Source organism: Lynx canadensis, chromosome F1 (assembly GCF_007474595.2).
Source record: "Lynx canadensis isolate LIC74 chromosome F1, mLynCan4.pri.v2, whole genome shotgun sequence".
In the NCBI taxonomy this organism is placed as follows: domain Eukaryota; kingdom Metazoa; phylum Chordata; class Mammalia; order Carnivora; family Felidae; genus Lynx; species Lynx canadensis.
Window position 1 is genome coordinate 4,057,198 of NC_044319.2, and position 22,124 is coordinate 4,079,321.

A 22,124-nucleotide genomic window follows, 5' to 3' on the forward strand; every position below is an offset into this window, starting at 1 on the left:
TACCAGAACAGTTGTGTTTCATAGTTACAGTGTAATCAGGAGACTGTAATTCATGGCCATTAAATTGCTTCCTTTGAAGTATAAGAAGAACCAGAACAACTTTTATGGCCCTTTAACCCACAGGATTATAGTACACATGAATTAAAGTCAAGTGTGTTATGAACTCTCCCAGGTACGACGGCTGGCAGAATTTCGCCTTCACCCTAGTGCTCGTTAATCGGTTGACTTTCAACAGAACGTGGGGTGGAGGGTATCAGAATCTTGGAAGGCTTTTGCTTCTCCCTCATCTTTGCAGTTTTGAGAAACAGTCTGACTCTGATACCTCGACTAAACATGAGAGTTGTTCTTTGTCTACTGGCTCCCTTCAGGAAAGGGCAGCAGAAAAAGAAGGAATATTACCTAGTGCTTCCTACGTGTCAGCGTTGTGCCGCCATTTTGCGAATCTGTATTCACTGAACCCTCTCGACAGTCCTGTGAAGTCACTGTTAGCATTCCCATTGTATAGATGGGAATGAGGCAGGCCCAATAAATTAAAGAAGTTCAAGCTCACTCAATAGGTGATAGTGCCTGAATTCCAGCTGAGATGAGAGCCAGAGTGCGCGCTTCGCCCCCACCCTAGGTTGCCTCCTAGAGCTCATACCTGAAGCCGCAGAGAAACCAAGAGTACTGAGGGAGCCCCATGCCCTGGGTCCTGATACTCCTAGCATAATCAGTTGTCCAGCAAATCACTGAGATTTACACTGTTACAACTTCTTATGGGAATTTTATGGGAAACTGTGGAGGAAGAACAGTATATGTGAAGTGCTCCTGTCACGTATGACACACGTGTATTTCATGACATCCATCTTCCTGTCTAATTTTAAGAGATGCTTAAAATCAGTATCCTTAGAAAAATAGGAAAAGTGGATTTATATTTATACATTTATTTTTTTTTTAATTTTTTTTAACATTTATTTATTTTTGAGACAGAGAGAGAGCATGAACAGGGGAGGGTCAGAGAAAGAGGGAGACACACAGAATCTGAAACAGGCTCCAGGCTCTGAGCTGTCAGCACAGAGCCCGATGCGGGGCTCGAACCCACGGACTGCGAGATCATGACCTGAGCCGAAGTCGGACGCTCAACCGACTGAGCCACCCAGGCGCCCCAGAAAAGTGGCTTTATATTGCTAGAAAAAGTACATCTCAAGGGCAATGGTTTTTTTCATGAAAAATTTTCTTGGTAGCTGGGATGGGGAGTGGTTCTTTCAGAGTACAGAGGGTAAAGTTATGTTCCACTTGTTCTGAGAGGAGACAATCCATAGGACAGAAAAATGGCACATATTCCTTGGTGATAGGTTTCGTCACCTGTATTTTTTTACTGGGTTGTTTCCATACAGACTGACTTTCAGACAATTCTGGTTAGGTCACGCCAAGTCCCACCACGCCACTAGATGGCGCTGTGGTAGCATGGATCTGCCTGATGCCCCCTGGATGGGTTTGAGAAGCAGAGAAGAACTTTGTGTTCTGTTGGGATAGCCCCAAAGCCTAACCAAGTGCTAATTAGAGCCCACGGGCCCATGTCCTTTTTTCACATTGCTGGTTCTGGTTACATTTCTTTCTGTGTGCCTGCACATCCTCACCTCCTATTTCCTCGCCCCCTTTCCCACCTTCTCCTGTATGTCTTCCTATGACCTGCCCACCAATCCTCTTTACCTAGAACTTTCCCTCTCCTCTCCCTTACCCTTCACACGTGTGTTCTCTTTGACGGGTTGGTGCACAACACCCTTACATTGTACAGTGGTAAACTGAGACATTTCTCTGCAAGCCATGCATGGGACCAACCATGGGGGCTACTTTGCAAGGACATGATCATCTTGCCCTTCAGACGGGAATCTTTCCTCACACCTGGCATGGTCTCCTTGTGGGCTCGCCTTGCTGCTTTTCCCTATGATAGATTTGGTGCTTTCTCAAAAATCATGGGTTTGGTTCTAGCAGATTCAATCAGAAGAAGGATAGGGACTCCGACATGGATACAGAGTGCGAGGTGTGTAACCAAATACCTTGATCTTCTTGGCCATGATCCAGAACGAGACTTGGTCTAAATCCCTTATTTTGAGGTGGGGAAGGAAAGATCCAGAAGATGCCAGGTCTCCTCCTGGTCAGTTTGCCACTGTATTCTGAGTAGCTGCCCGCTCCAGAGAGGAAGAGTCTTGGTAGGCAAAGAAAGGAGCCATTTGTGAATGTTCCTGATTGTAGGGCCTGCAGTTCTGAAGATTTCTCAGAGAAGTGACCTATGTTTGACTACCGTTTGTAGTTCAAAAGAGGATCATGAAAATCATTTAAAGTATTTCAGTCTTCCCCAAAAAGTGTTTGTCATTGCTGATGGGATTACTATCGTTCCTGTCTTCAAACCACAACTTTGCAAAACCAGGGATCATGTTTTGGGGAAAAGGCGTGTTTCTTTGATTTGGGCAGGGGTGTCTAAAGTAAAAATTCCCCATCTTCAAAACATGAATTCCTCATATCCTTTGGTTTCTAGAAGGAGGCTAGACATGGTCTCTTCATAGCACCCAGGGCAGAGAGAAACTTCCAAAACATCTGCAGTCTATAAGGTTGAAGGTGGGTTGGCAAGAGGAGGCCGTCTCATGGGAATCAAGCTGGTAGGTGGGCAGGCATGTCTGGACTGGCCTGCGTATTTTCTCTTTGGTGTAATTCATCTTCTATTGAAATATAACTTCCTCACCAGTCAGAAGCAACACTTTCCAAGGTGTCGTTCACACTAACAAATTACAGTGAAGTTCAGGTGAATAGGTTGGAAGGCAATATTTGGAACTGGCCTAAAATGATCCTGAATGTGGTTCTGTCTGGTGGCTGAAGGAGTATCATTTGCATTAACCTTGCCCCACTCCCGTGTCAGAGGTGAAGGCCGATGGCCCCATTGCACAGGACACGAGTAAATAATGTACATACGTTGTCTGTTAGTGACTTTTTCCCCTCACACCACAGGACTTTAAAAATTAAGTAAAATATTGCTTCATTGAAATAGATCAGTCTCTGAGTTACCTAGACATTCAGTCTGTACAGAAGATGTTTTGAAAGAAACATTATCTTTATGTTGGAAAACAGAACATCCTTGCATAAACCAAGGATGAATTTAACAAATACTCACTGATGTTATGTTATATCAAAGCAAGCTCTCTGCCTTCCAGAAGCCTGCAGTTTACTAGACAAGATACACTCCATGAATAACCAATGATTTGAGTTCCCTTTTATCTTGATTGGTGAGCACTCTGGAGGTGACACTCCTTAATGACTGTTTTGGCCATGTTGCCAAACTAAAGGATGGTAATTTAAATGCGTGTCTGGTGGTAGCCGAAGGCCGGGGGTGGGGAGGCGGTGGTTGGGAAACAGGGATGAGTCCTCTGGACCCAGGCCTGTGTCCCAAGCAGTTTCCTGGCCTTTCCAGTGTGGGGGCCTGATTGATCCTGTGGGACACTGTAGAGAGAAACAGAAGTTGCGAGCCCCCTGCAGACCGCAGCCCCTCTCCCCGACCTCTGCCTTCACATCCCGTTTCCTTTTCTTCTTCCACACTCTTTTTTCCCTCTCTTCTTTCTCTACTCTCCTCTTCCCACCTCTTCTGGGAAGAAGAGAAAGTAACTGACACTTACCTGGGCCGCTCCGTGTGTCATCACCTGGCTGGCTGCAGGGTAGGAAACAGGGAGGGGCAGAGACAACAAGGTAGCTGTTTGTGCATCTGTCCTCGTCTGGCAGGCGCGGTGCTTTCATTGCAAAAACCAGCACCAAGATTTATACATCTGATCATTATCAAGAATCTGCATTCTGAGGAATTAGGCAAGAGAAAACGTCTTCAATGGACTATTATTCAATGCAAATGGGGGTCAGGGACAGTCACAGCTTATCTTATTTGACTCTCACCACAACCTTGTGAGGTCAGTGTAATGCCCATGTTACAGCGGAGGGACTAGGACTTGAAACCCTGAGCGCACTAGCTGGCCGTTGTCCGTGCCCAGCGGACAGACAGACTGTAAATGCTTGCTGAGTGAATAAGCAGATGATGTAAGCGACAGAGCCAGGAATTAAAACCAGATTCTGTCACCTCAAGTCCAGTGCGCTTCCTGCTTTTTTCTTCATCTTCCCGAAGGGACTTGCTTGAGCCCAGAAGATCCATAGTGTCCTGTGCTGTTTATTTAGCAGTTAATGTTTGATTTTGAAAGAAGAGGAGTATGTTGGTCTCATTACCCTGTATCTGTCTCCTTAACTTGAGTTAGCCAGTAATTAGTTATACATCCCTATCTTTTTTGGTTTTTGGTTTTTGGTTTTTGTTTCACTCGCGTTTATATCTCCTATCCTGACAAGAGGAGCCTTGTTAGAATGTAGACTCTGAAAAAAAAAAAAAAAAGAATGTAGACTCTGGGGGTGCCTGGGTGGCTTAGTCGGTTAAGCGTCTGACTTCGGCTCAGGTCATGGTCTCACGGTTCGTGGGTTCAAGCCCCACGTCTGGCTCTGTCCTGACAGCTCGGAGCCTGGAGCCTGCTTCAGATTCTGTGTCTCCTTCTCTCCCTGCCCCTCTCCTGCTCGCCCTCTCTCTCCCTCTCTCTGTCTCAAAAATGAAAAAATAAACACTAAAAAATTTTTTTTGAAAAAAAGAACATAGACTCTGTGTCCAGACTCAGGTTTAAATCCAGTCTCTGCCACGTCCTAGTTGTGTGACCTTAGGGAAGTTACTTAACCTGTAGGGCTCTCAGAATCATCAACGTTGAGATGGGGTAATAACAGAACCTCCATCAAAGGGTTATGGGAAGGATTGCAGGACTTAGAATGTGTATGGCCCGTAAAAGAATTCCTGGTGTAGAATAGATACCATGTAAATGTGGTTAACTTGGCATTGTTGCAAGGATTATCACTTTCCTGTTTTATCTGCCTTTGGAAGTAAACTGTGTGACAACAGCATGTGTCATTAGCACGGTCTTTTTAAAACTGTTTCTTGAGCAAGCTCTTTATGTGTTGTTGTTTTTAAATTTCCACACTGTTTTCTCTTACGTTTTGCCTTCATGTTTAGTTGTGTATTTGTTTTTATTGTAGCATGTACATCACGTAAAATTTGCCGTTTTAACTGTCTTTAAACGTACAGTTCATTCCATTTACCGTGTTGCACAACCATTGCCACTATTTATTTCCCAAACTTTCTTACCACCCCAAACAGAAACTGCGCCCCACGAAGCAGTAATCCCCCCACCCGCACTCCCCCAGCCCTGCTAATCTCTCATCTACTTTCTGTCTAATTGGAGGATTCTGTTTATCCTTTTGTGTCTGGCTTTTGTCACTCAGCGTCATGTCTTCAAGTGTCACCCATGGTGTAGCAGGTGTCGGAACTGCACCTCTTTTTGTGACTGAACAATAGCCCATTGTACGTGTACAGCACATCTTATCCATCCATCCATCCATGGACATTTGGGTTGTTTCCACCTTTGGGCTGTTGTGAAGATTGCTGCCATGAATATTGGCGTATAAGTATGTTTTGAGTTTCTGCTTTTAATTCCCTTGGGTGTATACCTAGATGTGGGATCCCTGGATCGTAGGGTAGGTCTACATTCAGTTCCCTGGGGACCCACCAAACTGTTTTCCACGGCGGTCGTGCTCGTTCACATTCTCCTCGGCAGTGCAGAAGGACTCCAGTCACTGCACACCTTCACCAACATTCGTTACTTGTTTTTTTGTGAACAGCCATCCTGATGGGTGTGAGGTCGCAGAGCCTCTTAGGAGAATCATAGCTATTAAATAAAGCAATAATAAAAACTGAAGACGTCAGGCTGTAGTTCTAACATGAGTCCCTAGGTCACTGACTTAGAATTATTTATTCAGCAAGAAGCACGTCTTGATAAGAGCATCAGGTTTCAAAACCCCGGGGGTTCAGAAAATGAAGTTTCATTATACTTTGTGTGCAGGGTGAATGATGTTTGCCCTCCCAAAAGGCCGTTGAGGGATGGGAGGGAGGTCACCCAAGCCGGGCTGTCGGCAGGAACATACCCCCGGGTCTCCATTTCTCTTCTGACGAAACGCCGGCCGCCGGGCCTGGGGGGCCTACCTGTGAGCCCGCACTTGGGAACTCACTTGCTGGCAGGTGCCGGCAGCCCTGGCCCAGGCTCAGCCTAACGTTTTCCCTGGAGGGATGCCACGCGGAGGATTTCCTTGTCTACAGACTACACTATTGTCAAACCTTTCAGCTCAGATGGGGAGAGGTTTGTCTGCACGGACGTTGCCAGAAAAGGGCCCACGCACGACCTGCTGTCTGAGCGGCCGCCAAAGAAAGCTGTTATCTCTTCACGGCAGTTCAGGGTGTGAAGATGCCCCAGATAGCGGCTGGTCCCGTTCCCAGCAGTTCTGATCGCTCCCCAGCTTGCGAGCCCCCCCCCCCCCCGTTTAGCCTCACCCTTGTACTTCCTCCTCTGCCCTCACACACTCCCTGCGGCCTTGCTCCCCGGGTGCCGTTGGGTGCTCTGAGCTTCTGGGGGAGGGCTGGGAACTGCGAACAGGGGCTGCGGGACCATGTCGTTTGCAATGCCGCGTGACCCGAGCGGGTCCCTTACTGCACAGCACGCCCGCACCAGCCCACGTTCAGTTTCTCTCAGGGACAGGAATCCCCGCCAGTGCTGATTCACGGCTGAAGTGAAATGAGATCACATGGGATGAAAAGCGCATTGCTAATCGAGATGCTAGTTGTTAACATCTATCAAGGCTTCTTGAGGAGAGAGGGAGCCGCCTGCGTCTTACAGCACCAAGTGTGTGCAGCGTAGAAGCTCCAGAAATTCCAGCCGAAAGGAAGATGTTCACACCTCTGATTGCGCAGTGAGATCTGTGCTGCAGGGACCCTCCCCCCAGTGACATTCCCGGTCTGGCCTCTGATTAACTACTGGGTGACTCAGTTGCCCTGAGAGGTCTTTTAACAGATCGGTCTTTCTCTTCCTGTTCGTTTTGCTTCTCCTTTTAAAGGGGGCTCCTCATATTTGGCATCACTAAATAAATTCATTCGGTGTCTCGTTCAGGGCCAGTCTGTCATTTCTCTGATTAAAGCCCGCGCCCCGAACCGAGTTCACAGGGCCTGAGAGCGCCGGAGCTGACTGTGGCGTTCCCCTGGAAAATCACTCCATATGCACATCCCCCCCAAAACAGATGCCGTGGCATTCCGCGCCAGCCGATGTCGTCTCAGTGCCGGTTCATAAATCAGCACTTTCCTGGACTGTAGGTCGTGTTGGCACTTCAGAATGTGGGGCCGACTCCTTCGGAAGCGCAGAAACATCTTGCTAAACAAGAGGAAGGAGCCGAGGGACGTTCAAGCCTGGGACTGAGAAATAGCTCTTTCCCTCTGTCCTCTCCTCTCTGCCTCCCTCCTGCAGGCTTTGAGCTTTTTGTATCTGGAGAGGCAGCTCCAGTTGGGGTGGGGACCCTGGAAAGCCAGCCAGCCCTTGTTCTGCACGCTCTTCTGGGTTTGGTCGGGCTCCTGAATCCTGGGCTTGGCCACATGTGTTACAGCTCCCCGTCTTTTGTATTTCATACTTGGAGGTAGAGGTCTTGTGTCTTCTGACTGACCACAGTTGTCAGATATCTGCTGAATTCCTCCGGTGTCTGGAACCAGATACACAGAGGCCCTGCCCTCGTGGTTACCTGTGTCATCCTCGGCCGGTTAGCTCACAGCGTCTGAAGTCACACCCACATCATGAATTCTATTCTGTGCCAACACGTTGACTTTGCATAGAGACGAGGTCTGTCCGTCACAACACAGTGCCCTCCTGGTCCTGGCCAGCGAGCTGGCAGGTGGATGCTGTTGATTGCTGGAGTCCGGGGAGGTGGGGAGCTGCGCTGGACCGTTCGTCACCGGTCAGCCAACAGGTTTTCATCGAGCATCCTTCATGTGTCCAGCAGCCTGGAGGAATCATTTCAGAACGTTCCTGCGAAGGCCCTTTTCATTAAAGCCCCTCCGTGTGTGTGTGTTTCTGGTCAGAGAAGATGGCTTTCATGTATGTATTTTTAACGTAAAATGAGAAAATTAATTAGACATTCAATGCATTGAACGTCGTTAACAGCCAGAAAGGTATTTGGTGTTGGAAGATTAGATGTGGTAATGGGGAGAAATCTTAGTCCAGAGATGGCGTTGTGCAAGAAATCATGTTTAAAATCTTTTCTCTGAAGCTGTCCAATTTGTGGCAGATTCTTCTTAACCCTGGGGTGTGGAAAACCTCACCTCCCTCTGGAGTTTCTGGGGTCATGCCCAGAACCAAGCCAGGAGGGGCTCGGGGCTCTCAGCCTCTGCAGGCCCGGCGGCTCCCCAACGTCCCCTTGTCACACAGAGGACGTGGGCGTCTGTGAAAGTGCACACGGCTCTGTTCACCCACCTCCTCCTCCCCGGTTAGTTGTGCTCCTGGGTGGTGTCAGGGCCCACCCCCTGCTCATCTGGGCTTTCGGACTGCCCTGCTGCCTCCCCTGAGGCGCTGAGAAGTCCCCCTCAGGAACCAAAGCAAGAGAAGAATTACAGAGTAATGTCTCAGTGCCGTCCAGCCCCACGGTTCTTACGTGTATCGTCTGTAAAGATTTATCAAACATTTGGCGTAAATTATGTTTTATAACTGCTCACAGCCGCTGCAAGTGCGTTACTGTTCCCTCCATCGGTCAGGTGCACAAGCAGGCTTAGGCTCGACACTTGTCATACGGACAGCACACGAAGTGGCGGTCGATTTAGCGTGGACCTTGTCTTCCCCGTGGCCGCCGTCTCTGTGCCACACGGTGCTCCCCGGGTGCTCCCGGGTGGCCCCCAGGCCTGTGGAGCCCCTCTGACAGGCAGCGTCAACAATCACGACAGTTTGCTCAGTAAGTGGGCACCGGGAGCATGCTGGTAAAGGAGGTCTTTTATTTCATTTCTTTATTTGTAGTTTTATTTCTTTGGTTTTTTAAAAAACGTAATTTATTGTCAAATTGGCTAACATACAGTGTGTAAAGCGTGCTCTTGATTTTTGGGGTAGACTCCGTGGTTTATCACTTATGCACAACACCCAGTGCTCATCCCAAGAGGTGCCCTCCTCAAGGCCCATCACCCACTTTCCCCTCCCCCCCATCCGCCCTCAGTTTGTTTTCTGTATTTAAGAGTCTCTGTTGGTAACTATTTTTTTTCCTGTTCCCCTCCCCCATGGTCTTCTGTTGAGTTTCTCGAGTTCCACATGTGAGTAAAAACATATGGTATCTGTCCTTATGTAGTTTTAAAGAATGTTTAGTGAAAGTTAGCTTTTACCTGTGTCCTTTTTACAGTATCTTTTTTTTTTTTTTTTTTTTTTTTTTTTTACTTTCTGTACCTTTTACTTTATGTCACCCCATACGACCCGGTTTGTGATCTTGCCTGTGGAGAAGGGGAAGTGATGGGTGAATTAAACAACACGTGTTCTCGACTAAGGGCATAATACCGCATTTTTTATGACGGGTCTTCCTGTTTCTGAAACGAGAGACCAGAAATGCCTCCGGGAAGTACAACTCCTGCCCCAAACAGGAGGAAAGATGGCCACGGTGGTGAGGGAGCCACTCAGTGACGGAAAGAACATTAAACCAGAGGGCTGATCTGGAGCGAGAGTAACCTTCCCATCTCTCCGCTCGTCATCCAGCACATCCAAGACAGCAGTTTAACAAGAAGCCCAGCTGTCAGGGTGCCTGGGTGGCTCAGTCGGTTAAGCGTCCAACTCTTGGTTTCAGCTCAGGTCTTGATCTCCCTTTTTGTGAGTTCAGGTCCCGTGTCAGGCTCTACGCTGACAGTGCAGAGCCTACTTGGGATTCTCTCTCTCCCCCCCTCTCTCTGCCCCTCCCATCATGTGCCGTTACTCCAGAGTCCCGGCTCCCTGTCAGCTGACTCCACTGCCTTCAATTAGTTGGGCCACTCTCTGCCTCTTGAAATGCATCTGGGGAAGGGTGCAAATAATGGTGATCACAGAGTAGCTCCTAACGTGCGGGCTATGGAGCACTCAGTAGCGTGGGTAGGTTTTCCCTGGGTTTGGGACCCAGTGCAATTTCCACTTGAAAATTGCTGCTTATGTGACTTGGAGATACAAGCGTGAAGGAAGCTGTTCTAACATTTTATGTTTTTCAAGGGAAGGAGCGGCCGGAAGAAGAGAGAAAGATGTTGCACCAACCAGAACGGGCAAATCCTTCCGGATTGCTTTCTACGCTGTAGAACTAAACTATTTTCTAAGCCGCTAAAGTGATGAGATGTGTGGATTTTTCATTTTGAGTGAGTCTCTGGATGCAGGATCAGATAACTGAGTTGTTGTTTTTATTGTGGTAGAATATACCTAACGCAGAATTTACCACTTCCACAATTTTGAAGCGTACAGCCAGTGCCGTTAAGCACATTCACAGTATTGTGCAGCCGTCACCACCACCCAAGCCCAGTACTGTTTCATCTGCAGACCGAAACCCCGTACCCATTAAACCGTAACTCCCCATTCCCCCCCAGCCATGGCCTCCACTGTTCTACTTGGTGTCCTTACAAGTGCGACTGCTCTCGGTCCCTCATAGAATTAGAATTATACTATTTTTGAGCCAGAATTTTCAATGTGGTTTTTCCTTTTAAATTTTAGGACTGTTAATGTTCTTATAAATAGTTTATTTACTTGCATTGTTTCCATACTCTGCTAGAGAGCCAGGTGAGCACAGTGGCTTAGGACGGGGATTCAGGTGCTAAACCACCTAAATCCTGACTGCCTGTTCCGAGTGATGCAACTTCAGGCAAATGGATGAACTTCTCTGTGTTTCAGTTTCCTCAGCCGTCCCACGGGGGTGAAAAGTGTACCCACGTCGTAGGGGTGTAGTGAGGACTAAATGAGTCGGTGAGGACGTGATGCTTCAAACGGGGTCTGGCACGTGGGAGGCACTCAGTGACATTAAGTAGCAGGAGCAGCGGTGCCATCAGCATGATGACTAGTTGTCGAAACGAGGGCCTTGATAGATGATACAGACTGATACAGACTAGAGAGCCAGAGATGCATGACTCCTCCAGACCTCATGAGCACCAGTCTAGAGCTATGTTTATTCTACACGGCTTCCCTTGCTGAGCTGTTGTGGAAGAACAGGGTGTGATAGCCAGCCTCCGTCATGGACTCCAGGGATTCCCGCCTCCAGATCCTCACATCCGTGGGTATCTTCTCCCACCTTGGACCAGAGTTGGTCTGTGTGGCCAATACAATATGGCAGAAGTGATGGTATACCGTTTCTGAGATGAGATTGTAACCGACATTGGCTTCTGTTTTGGTCATTCTTCCTTCTTGTTAATAGCCCTATGGAGAAGCCCAGGTTGAGTGGGGGGCGGTCACTAAGCCTTGGGCACACAGCCAGTGAGAAACTGAGGTGTGCCAGCAACCCCACGAGTGAGCTTGGGAATGCCTCCTTCAGGCTTGGTCCATCCACGAGTGGGCTGTGGTCCCTGCTGACGTCAGCTTGACTGGAGCTTCGTGAGATGCTCTGAGCCGGTAACACTAGGTGACAAATACACACGGCTCAGCTCTTAGTCTGTATACCTGTCTATTAGGATACAACTTGTGAGCCGTGATTCTACTCCTGTTTTCCATTTAGCCTGGATGAAAGAAGATGTGAGCCAGCCTTTGCTCACATAGGTTGTAAGCATCCTGAAGATAGAACCTTCTCAGCCCTCTCCACGGTGTCTGGCACATGGAAGGGGCTCGTGATTATGTGTTGAAGTAGTGAATAAATTCACTTTACCCACACAAAGAAAAGAAAGCATTTTAGTTAAAGGAAGGCGTCTATCCATTCATGTCTTTTGTGAATATGAGAGAGATGTTTCATATTAATATTTGAGTAGTTATCTGAACTTCCCTCCTCTTTGGATCCTTGATAAATTTAAGTAGTATTTTCTTTTTCCTAACTTGACCTCAACTTATGACCATGATTTATAATCATGCTTCATATTTGATAAGCTTACCCATTTCTTGTAAACAGCCCCACTCAATCTGGAAGGTGGCAGCTATGGATACCGAAGAGCTAGCAGTCAGTCACCTGTAGAGGAAGGCGGGTATGTTAGTTTTCTATTACTGTCATAACAAATTACTGCAAACTCTGTGGCTTTAAAAACCACGCCTTTACTACCTTAGGGTTCTCTAGGTCAGAAGTTCACTACAAGTCCCACTGGGTTATAAAAATCAAGGTATTGACTCGGCTACGTTTCTTTTTGGAAACTCTAGCGGGGGGGGGGGGGGAATCTGCTTCCAGCTTCCCCTCGTATCCCATTCTTCCAGGCCAAGATGATCCATGTTAGTGAGGAATTGGGAGTTGGGAGTTGCAGGAAATCTCCTGGTTGCTAAGAATGTGATTGTGGGAATGTGAGAACAAATCCACTCCTGTTCGGGTTGAATATTTCCTTCCTTTGAGGGAATGTTTCATATGAAACCATGACAGATCCAAAAATTTCATTTAAGGTCCAGATTTAGGAGCAGGGAATTAGGACTAGGGAAGTGTTCCTCTGTCTTACCACTTTCTCACTTAAGGGGGGAGAAAAAGTGAAATACAACAAATGTAGGAGAAATAACCTGCCAACATAGGCGATATAGGATGATGTTAGAATTTAGAGTTGTGAGGTATTACAGAAGAGATGATGGTGTCCTTATATCTTTTTAGAGGTCACTGAAGACACCTTAAGGCAGGGCATCTGCAGGACCTGAGTTTCCCACCTTGATTGTACACGTAAAGCTCTGAGTAGGTTTAATAAGGTTGGGAAAGACTATAGCCACCTACCTCACCACAGACCCTATCACACCTGAGTTGAACTTTGAGAGAGGAAAAAAGAAAAAAAAAAACAAAACTCCACTTGTCATTGACGATCAACCATGACAGTTGGAGGATGTATTTCTCCTTGATTCCTTCAGGGGACAAGGCAAGACGTCCAGGAACCTATGGCAGTGTTATTTTCATCCCGTTTATCCAACTTACCGGTCACCTGGCATTTAATGAATCAGTGGAAGTTGACTGCATGTCTACTGCGTGTCTGGCCCCACATTAGGCATTGGACATGCACAATGAGCTAGATTCGTGCTCTTTGCTACACAGGGTGCTCCCAGCCTACATTTAAGGGGAGATAAGCATGAGAACAATTCACAGGGAAATGAGGGATAAAAGAGGAACAGTAAAGCTTTGTGGGAGTGCAGGGGAAGATTGATTAACCGCTTCTTCTTCCAGCGATGGTGGCATTTAAGTTGGGCTCTAAAAGGTGAGGAGGATTTTTAGGAGAAGAAAGAAGGCAGGGCATTCCAGGCTGAAGAAACTCATCACCGTAAGTGTTGTGAACCTTCTGACAGGCACTGGTAGAAATAGTCTAAGAAGTCACAGAACCCAAGTTAGACGTGATCTGGTGGTTATGTCTCACCTCTGCCATCCAGGTGATTCTCTTTAGGTTAGAATGTTTTCAGTCTCTGTAATAGAAAAACCACCTCAAACCACTATTAAACTACAAAAAAAAAAAAAAAGGGGGGGGATTTATTGGTGCACAGATCTCAAAAAACATAGAGTGAGATCAGGCTTCAGATACAGTTTGATTAAGGCATTTGGTAGCAAGGGGTTGCTGAGTGTCAGGTGTCTTGTTGACATACCCCATGACCTGGAAGAGGAACCATTCTCTCTCCCTCCAACTCTCAACCAAAGACTTTGGGTTCATTCTGATTGACCCAATTTAGGGCACATACATCAGCCTTTCTTCCAAACCAGTCTCTGTGGCTGGATGAGCGCCCTCTGCTGCCTACTTCAGGCCCTGGTTATTGCCTGTCCCTGGGGCAAGGGAGCCAGGTGTCGGCTGAGGAGATCAGGCCAGTCAGGGCCCAATGCTAAACTGGGGCTTGGAGCAGGTTCCCTCATATGACAGGCCCCTTCCTGGGAGGGGAACACTCACCAAGGCCTGCCATGGGAGCCTGGCTGGGTGGTTGAATTCTGGGTGGGTGGGCAGGGATCACTTGATCATGACAGTGATGGAGTGTGGTTGCTGAAGGTTCATCTCATACCAAGCACAACGCTTGGAGTTTTACCTAATTGTGTTCAGTTCTTAATGACACTGTTTTGAGGGAAGCAATCTGTCATTGCCAGTTGAGGAAATGGAGACTCCCAGAGAAAATGGCGTGACCAGGGCTGCCTGCCCAGGAAGTGGCCACACCAGGAGTGGGACCGGCAGCCTCGATTTCAGGGATTGAGCTCTTTTCTAACAACAGCTGCAACCATATTTGAGAAGTTCTGATTGTTAGGGCTGTGGGCTGTGTGTCTGTGTGTAATTTGGTTTGGTTTGTCTGTATAATAAGGTGGAGTCAGACGTGCCTCCTGGTGTCTCCTCTGCGTTTATTCCAGTTCTGGAGTCTGGAGCTGTGGTTCTCAGACCCAGCAGAGCATTGAGAGAGACCATTATAAAAACACAGTTTCCTGGCCTTTATGCCAGTTCAACTGAACCAGAATCTGGTGGTGGGACCTTGGAAATTCTGTTTTCTTGAAAAAGCTCCCGAGGTGGTTCTCTAGCACAAGTGGGTTTGGGAACGCTTACTTTGGAATTTAACCAATCTCTTCTGTCTTAAGAGCTGGGGCTTTGGAGTCCAAAGAGTTCACCTGCCTTCCCCATGGTTTCTATGTTCTATATCTTCAGCAGGTTTCTTAATAATTCCAAGCCTTAGTTTCCTCCTTTGTAAAGTGGGAATAATAACGTAGCCTGTAGAAGGTAAGTTGTTGTGAGGAATAAAAGTTAAGCATCTCAGCACGTTGTCGGTGCACAGAAAGGGTCCCGTTTATGTCACTTGTTATTAATAATTGTTAAAACTTCCTTGGTTCCTTCCGTCCTTTTTAATAGTGTATTTTCTACATCTGTGTCTTTTACCCCTGTGTGATTCCCGTCTGCTTTCTGAAAGGGTGGTGTTCCAGGAGGGCGTACCTTAGCACGAAACCCCAGACGTCCAACCACGTCAGCCAACAGTAGGACTGTGACTTCCCGTGGTCTGAATGCAAAGTTCTCTGCATGCAGATATTCTCTGGGTATTATATCTTGGAATTTCCCGTCTCTGTTTAAGTTCTTCTCTCTTGGGAAATTTATCAGTGATGATTACAGGAACATCTGGATTCTTCAAGATGTTTTGGACATTCTTCAACTTGGGTTCAGGCCTAAGCTATGTTTGGAGGCATGGATGTCAGAGTTGGTTTCATCATAAAAGTAGACTGTTTCCAAGAGTGCTGCGATCTGTTTCATCTAGCACAGATCTGTCAGCATTTCCCCATCCAGCTACAAGTGATGAGTAATTCAAAATGAGGTGTTCTCTCCAGCCTGCCACACATGTGCAGTGACATTGACATAAAATGCAAGTGCGGTCACTTAGTTCCACTTAGCTTTTTTCTTGGTCCCCAAATGCACGTTTATTTGCCGTGTCCGTCCGAACTGGGTGTCTTTAAATTATCTGTGAGGCGAGACTGACTTAAGCTCAGTGAAGGCCACGGACAGCCTGCTGCGTGTCACTTAGCACGCGCCCCTCGATGAGGAGGCTTTGCCACCTTGGGTGCGGGTGGGGTATCTTTGCACCGGAGGGACTGGGAGTGAAGAAACGAAGTTCTGTTCTTCTCTTATGGTGTCTGTGCAGGACGGGCTGTTCAGGAGCAGGAAAGCCTTTACCGAAGACCCTGAAAATGCCCAAATGCTACCTTTTTGGTCAGCTAATTGAGACATTTACTACTGGCTTTAAGATTTCATATAATTTGGGGGCACCTGGGTGACTCAGTCGGTTAAGTGTCCGACTTCGGCTCAGGTCATGATCTCGTGGTTCGTGAGTTCGAGCTCCGTGTCTGGCTCTGTGCGGACAGCTCGGAGCCTGGAGCCTGCTTCGGATTCTGTGTCTCCCTCTCTCTCTGCCCCTTCCCTGCTCACACACTCTGTCTCTCTCAAAAATAAAATAAACAGTAAAAAATATTTCATATAATTTTGTTTATGGTATTGTAATAAGAGCAGGGAGGGCTCTCTAAGGGGCTGTCTAAGTGGTATGAAAAGCTTGGCTCAGCTGCGGGGAGATAGTGCAGCTTTATGTAGCACACATGTATTTTGAGGTGACTGTCTTAGATTAAAACGTCAGAAAAACAAAGTCGGGTACTTACAGAGAAGAGAAAATTCCCAAATACCAGCTTCCCTCAGCTCCCCTCATTCTTCTAATGACTAGAGGAGAAAACTGTTGTAACCAGAAAACTTCTTCAAAAACAATTTTAACAGATTCCTAAGCATCCCCAAATCTAATGTCTGTGTCTCCTCCAATTCCTGGAGGAGGTGACATGAACAAGGGATTTAACATGTTCTAATTGAGGGGAAATACATATATGACATTGGCCATCTGAAACTTAGTATTTCAGGTAACCCTAAAACGTGTGTGTTCCCTTGTTCAGAGTCACTGACATGTTATTTAAAAATTATTTTTAGTGGGGCTCACATTTTGAGTCATGTATTCTCAGCATTGGCGATTCAAAGACTTACTTACGAGAACCTTACAGTTTAGTGCAGTGATAGGCTTATGAGCAGATGATTGCTTTTTTTTTTTTTTTTTTTTAAGTTGGATTCAAGCCCAGCATGGAGCCCAGAGTGGGGTTTGAACTCACGACCCTGAGATCAAGACCTGAGCTGAGATCACGGGTCAGACACTTAACTGACTGAGCTACCCAGGCGCCCCCAGATGATTGCTTTAATAGAGGCAGGTTCCAGGTGGAGTGGAAACAGGAAAGGGACCTAAATCCGAGCGGACTGGGGAAGGTTTTGGAAAGAAGAGAATGCTGGTGCCGGGGTTTTATAGGTAGTCTTCCAGGCAGGGGGAATAGGATACGCAGAAGGTTTTAGATGTGAGAAAATGTGACATGTCCAGAAGTGTAATTACATAGTTTGGTACTGCTAGAGCTCAAAATAGGAGGGGGTGACTGGAAATGAGGTTAGAGAGATAGGGAAGATGCAAACATCGAAGGCTCTGAATGCCGTGCAGAAGTTGTAAAAACTTTATTTCAGTGGGAATGGCAGCCACTGAGTAATTTTGGAAAGAGGATCGTCAGGTGTGATTCAAAGGTTACTGTCTCTGCAATGTGGAGATTAGGAAGGGGAGCTAGAAGTCAGGAGTCCTGAACGGTGAACATCACACCCATCCAGATGAGTTGATGTTGACCTAAGTTGGGACAGAGGTCATAGAGATGGGAACAAAGGGACAGATTTAAGATCCACTTAGGAGGTAGATTGGACAGACTGAGATGGGGCATGAGACATGAGGACGTGCTTGTCCTTAAGTCCTGAAAGACACGCTTTACATGACTAATTGGGGGAGCCATTTCGTTAGGCAGAAAATGAAGGAGGGAGAACACGACTGAGGTAGAAGATAATGGGTTTGCTCGTAGGCGTTGATGGCCTCGAGGTGTCTTTTGGACAGATTGAATTGCTTAGGACGCAAGTTTAGGAGAGAGGTCTAGAGTTGAGGTCATCGGGATGTGGATCGGGCTGAGTTACAGGCACAGATGAGCATCCTCGGGCAAAACACGGACAGGGAAAAGAAGAGACCCGGGACAGGGCCCGAAGGGTTATCAATCTTAAGGGGATGGTGAAAGCAGGCTTTCCTAAAAAGGAGGCCAAAAGGGGACAGGGAGAGAGGTGGCAGGAGACCCATGATAGATGTTACAAAACCCTGGGGAGGAGGGATGCCATTTGGGCAGGTGAGGGATGCCAGGTACAGCAGAGTGAGTAATATCAGGACTGAAGTATCCATTGGACCCTGCAGGTGTGTGCAGTGGCCTTGAGAGGGCAGACATCAGGTTGCAGAGCAGCAGGGAGGAAAGTGGTGTGTGGAGAACATTCTTTTTCTTTTTTTTTCATTCTCGTTTTGTTTAAAATTTTTTTTTAATGTTTCTTTTTGAGAGAGACAGAGACAGAATGCGAGTGGGTTAGGGGCAGAGAGAGAGGGAGACAGAATCCGAAGCAGGCTCCAGGCTCGGAGCCGTCAGCACAGAGCCCGACACGGGGCTCGATCTCACAGGCTGTGAGATCGTGACCTGAGCCGAAGTCGGACGCTCAACCGACTGAGCCACCCAGGCGCCCCTGGAGAACATTCTTTTAATAATTTGTGTGTGTAAAGAAGAGAGAAATATACTTCGTCCAGTCCCGATGAGGTCAAAGGAAATTTTTGCTGTATTTAAAAAAATTTTTTTAATATTTATTTTTATTTTCTTCTTTGAGAGAGAGAGAGAGAGAGAGAGAGAGCATGAGCCAGGGAGGGGCAGACAGAGAGAGATGGAGACACAGAATCTGAGCTGTCAGCATTGAGCTGGACATGGGGCTCGAACTCAACAAATCATGAGATCATAACCTGAGCCAAAGTCAGATGCTTAACTGACTGAGCCACCTGGGTGCCCCAATTTTTGCTGTATTTTTTAAGATGAGAGAGATTTGAGGGGCGCCTGGGTGGCGCAGTCGGTTAAGCGTCCGACTTCAGCCAGGTCACGATCTCGCGGTCCCTGAGTTCGAGCCCCGCGTCGGGCTCTGGGCTGACGGCTCGGAGCCTGGAGCCTGTTTCCGATTCTGTGTCTCCCTCTCTCTCTGCCCCTCCCCCGTTCATGCTCTGTCTCTCTCTGTCCCAAAAATAAATAAACGTTAAAAAAAAAAAAAATTTAAAAAAAAAAAAAAAAAAAAAGATGAGAGAGATTTGAGCTCCTGGGTGGCTCAGTCAGTTAAGTGTCTGACGCTTGATCTCAGCTTAGGTCATGACAGCACAGAGCCTGCTTGGGATTCTCTCTCTCTCCCTCCCTCTCTCTGCCCTCCTCTGCTTGTACACTGTCTCTCTCTGTCTCCTGCAAAATAAATAAATAAACTTAAAAAAAAAGAATCTGGGATAAAAGAGAAAAATCAGTATAGCAGTTCTTAGAAGAGTGTTTCTCCAAGTTTGGTCTGGGATCAGCACTTTCTGGAAATTCATTAGAAAAGTAAATCATCAATACCCTCCTCAGATCTGCTGAATCAGAAACTCTGGGTTTGGGCCAGAGTACGTTTAACAAGCCCTCCAGGTGATTCTGATGCTCGCTTGTTTGAGAAGCCCTGTCCTGGGGGAGGTGCAGGTGGGGCCCAGAGCACAGGGGGTGCACACACCTTGCACGGGAAGGGAAGGCACTTAGCAGGGCACAAGGTGCAAATGGCTTCGTGGTAGGTTTTTGTGAAGCTGATGGCTTTTGCTCCTGATTATGTAATGTTTCTTTTAGAAACAGGAAACAGCTTTGTCCACTATGAAAGATCCTGGACAAGAGTAGGGTTGGTCGAGTCCATTCACAAGCATACACATTTGGGTTTTGGAAATACTGCCTTCTGGTTGAACTGGAGTATGATTCGTTTTAAGCTGAAATATACCTTATTCTTTCATTCTGTTCTTTATTTCTGCTGGCCCTTCTCACCAGCAGCAATACATTTTACGTACTTACAAAAAATTGTTTTTAATGTTTACTTAGTTTTGAGAGAGAGAGCGAGAGAGCGAGCACGAGCAGGGGAGGGCCAGAGAGAGACAGAGACACAGAATCCAAAGCAGGCTCCAGGCTCCAAGCTGTCAGCACAGAGCCCGACACGGGGCTCAAACTCATGAGCCTTGAGATCATGACCTGAGCCAAAGTCAAAGTCAGACACCCAATCGACTGAGCCACCCAGGCACCTCTTAGGTACTGGTTTCTGATTCCTTCGAACCCAAACTATCCCATCATGGTTTGTATTTGGAGACTTAGTCTTCACATGTTTTGGCTTTTTGTTTGTTTGTGGTTTCAGTGGGGGCTTTTACATCATTTCCTTCATCTTTGGAAACTTTCGGGAGATTGTTGAGATCCCATCATTGAGAACTAGAACAAAGAAGAAAACTTAAGCAGGGATCCGTCATACCAATATGAGAGACTTACAGATGTTAGATTTTATTAACACTCCCACACAGAGGGTTTGAAACAAATAAGGGGAAAGCCGGACATATAATTTAAGAACAAAAGTCAAACCATTAAAAAATCTGCTGTGGGCATCTGGTCAGGGGGCCCCGTGGCCCATCTATGCTGGACTTCTGATCTCATCCGACGTGTTTCTTAGCTGGTCGTGAAAAGGTGGTTGTCATTTTATTCTTGGATCGCAGTACTGTGAAGGGCCTGTCTGGTTCTCATAGAAAAGCAATGAATCTGCTGTAATTAGCCATTAACTTTCTTTTCTTATTTTGTTTCCTTTTGATGAAAATGCATTTATGTCCATCCTAACATAGGCACACTGTCCCCCAAGGGTGAAAGGGTCCGAAAAGTTACAATTGAAAACAATATCCTGAAGGCTGTGGCAAGATAAGATAAGGCGAGGAAGTGGGACACCCAGTGTCTGTGAGACCTTCAGTGTCAGATGCTCTCAGCTGGAGCGGGGGAGCAAGGTCAAGTTGGTACATCATCTACTGCCCCACAGAGACGCAGGGCCTTGGAGAGTCTTTTAGGAAATGCTCAACTACGTCTTACGGTGTGACTACAAGAGCAGTAGGGAAATCCTCTCTAAATGGAGGGCAACACGCTTCAAATCAGGTCCACGGAGTCAGTCCTTGTCTGATTTCGTTTTGCTCATCCTATGGAATAAATAAACTCTCTTAATATGGTATAAGCAGTTTATATGGACCATGCACGTTTTTCCTAGTACCTGGAGTTTTTGTTATGGGGGATATGAATTAAGTATGAATTAAGTGGGTTTAAGAGGGAATTAATTAAAGAAAACTTGTTATATTGGGATCTCTTTGATACAGTATTGAACTTTTTACTGTTATATTAGGTCAGCCTTCAGACCGGCATTTTGATTTTTTTCATGTTTCGTCAGAAACTGAGACCATAAATGCCTCTTTTATTTAAATCTAAATGAGATCTTATCATAAGTGTAATTAAACCCCCTACTGCCTTTAAAGATGGTACTTCAGTATTACCCAAAAAAACCTCCTGGGAGATTATGCCTGGATTCTGTGGGAGAGTCACAGCTCTACAAACCTGCCAGTGACCATGGATATTCCCAGAGCAGACCGGAGGGCAGACTGGGAGAGTGTCCTGCTCATGCCTGCCTTGAAGACATGTATGGAAGCAATAGTTCTTCGAGTGAGCAGAAGAAAATAGAGAAAAATAATAGTGAATTCTTTCTTTATGCAGCACGTTCTATGTGATCAGTTTCCAAGTTAAAGGACCCTTTCTTACTATAAATCTAACCATAAACAATTTTACTGGAGCCAGAACTTGCACATGCTTTTAATATTAACACTGAAGGATCTTTCTCAGAAACGTCTGGCTTCTCTCTTTCTTTCTTTGCCTTTGTTATGGCAGGATAGATCAGGCCTTTTCTTTCAGATCTGAAAATCTTTTTGTTTGCTCAGTACCTGGAGCATTTGTGTTTATATATGTTTGCCTTCTGGCAGCTGTTTGGAGTTCATGTGTGTAAGGGAAACCTGAAGTCTGTACTGCTTTGCCCGTGTTTACTCCCTTCAGACGTTTCTAACGTAAACGATTATGTAGAGACAAAAGGGACTCGGAAAGGTTCTTCGTAGTTAGGTTTAATCTGCCCTGACACATCAGCATGACTGAATTCTTGTAATGACTGTGTCCCACTCATTTGTCCAAGCTGGTGCTCACAGATGCCTCCTCGTTAGTCAACCAAGGGACATCTGGTGGCAGGACCTAGGTACTTCTGGTTGGACCTCTCAGAGAGAGGGCAGAGCTTATGGCCCAGCCATAAGCTGGCCCAGCCCAGCGGGCATCTTCTAGCACCGTGGATGCTGTTGGTATGACCTGTTGTAGAAATTCCACATTTATTTGGCTACGTACTCATTCTGTACTCAAGGGTTTTTGAACACCTTTGTAAATCAGGTCTTCTAGGCATCGGAGACAGAGGACTAAGCCAGACAAACAAGGTTTCTGTTCCCTCAGAGCTTGATTTTTCATATAATCACAGTGGGATGGTTCGGATTAGGGGTTCAGAGTCTTTTTTGTGAAGGACCACACAGTAAATATTTTAGGCTTTTTGGGCTTTCTGGGTCTTTGTTACCGCAGTTCTACTCTGTACTTGAGCACAAAAGCAGCCATAG

At 46.6% G+C, this 22,124-nt stretch overlaps 1 protein-coding gene across 1 annotated transcript in view; it reads left to right on the forward strand.

The window, feature by feature from the left end:
* Window positions 1–22,124, forward strand: part of SMYD3 (SET and MYND domain containing 3) — a 645,009-nt gene that overhangs the window by 430,798 nt on the left and 192,087 nt on the right. The gene's annotated exons all lie outside the window — the stretch shown is intronic.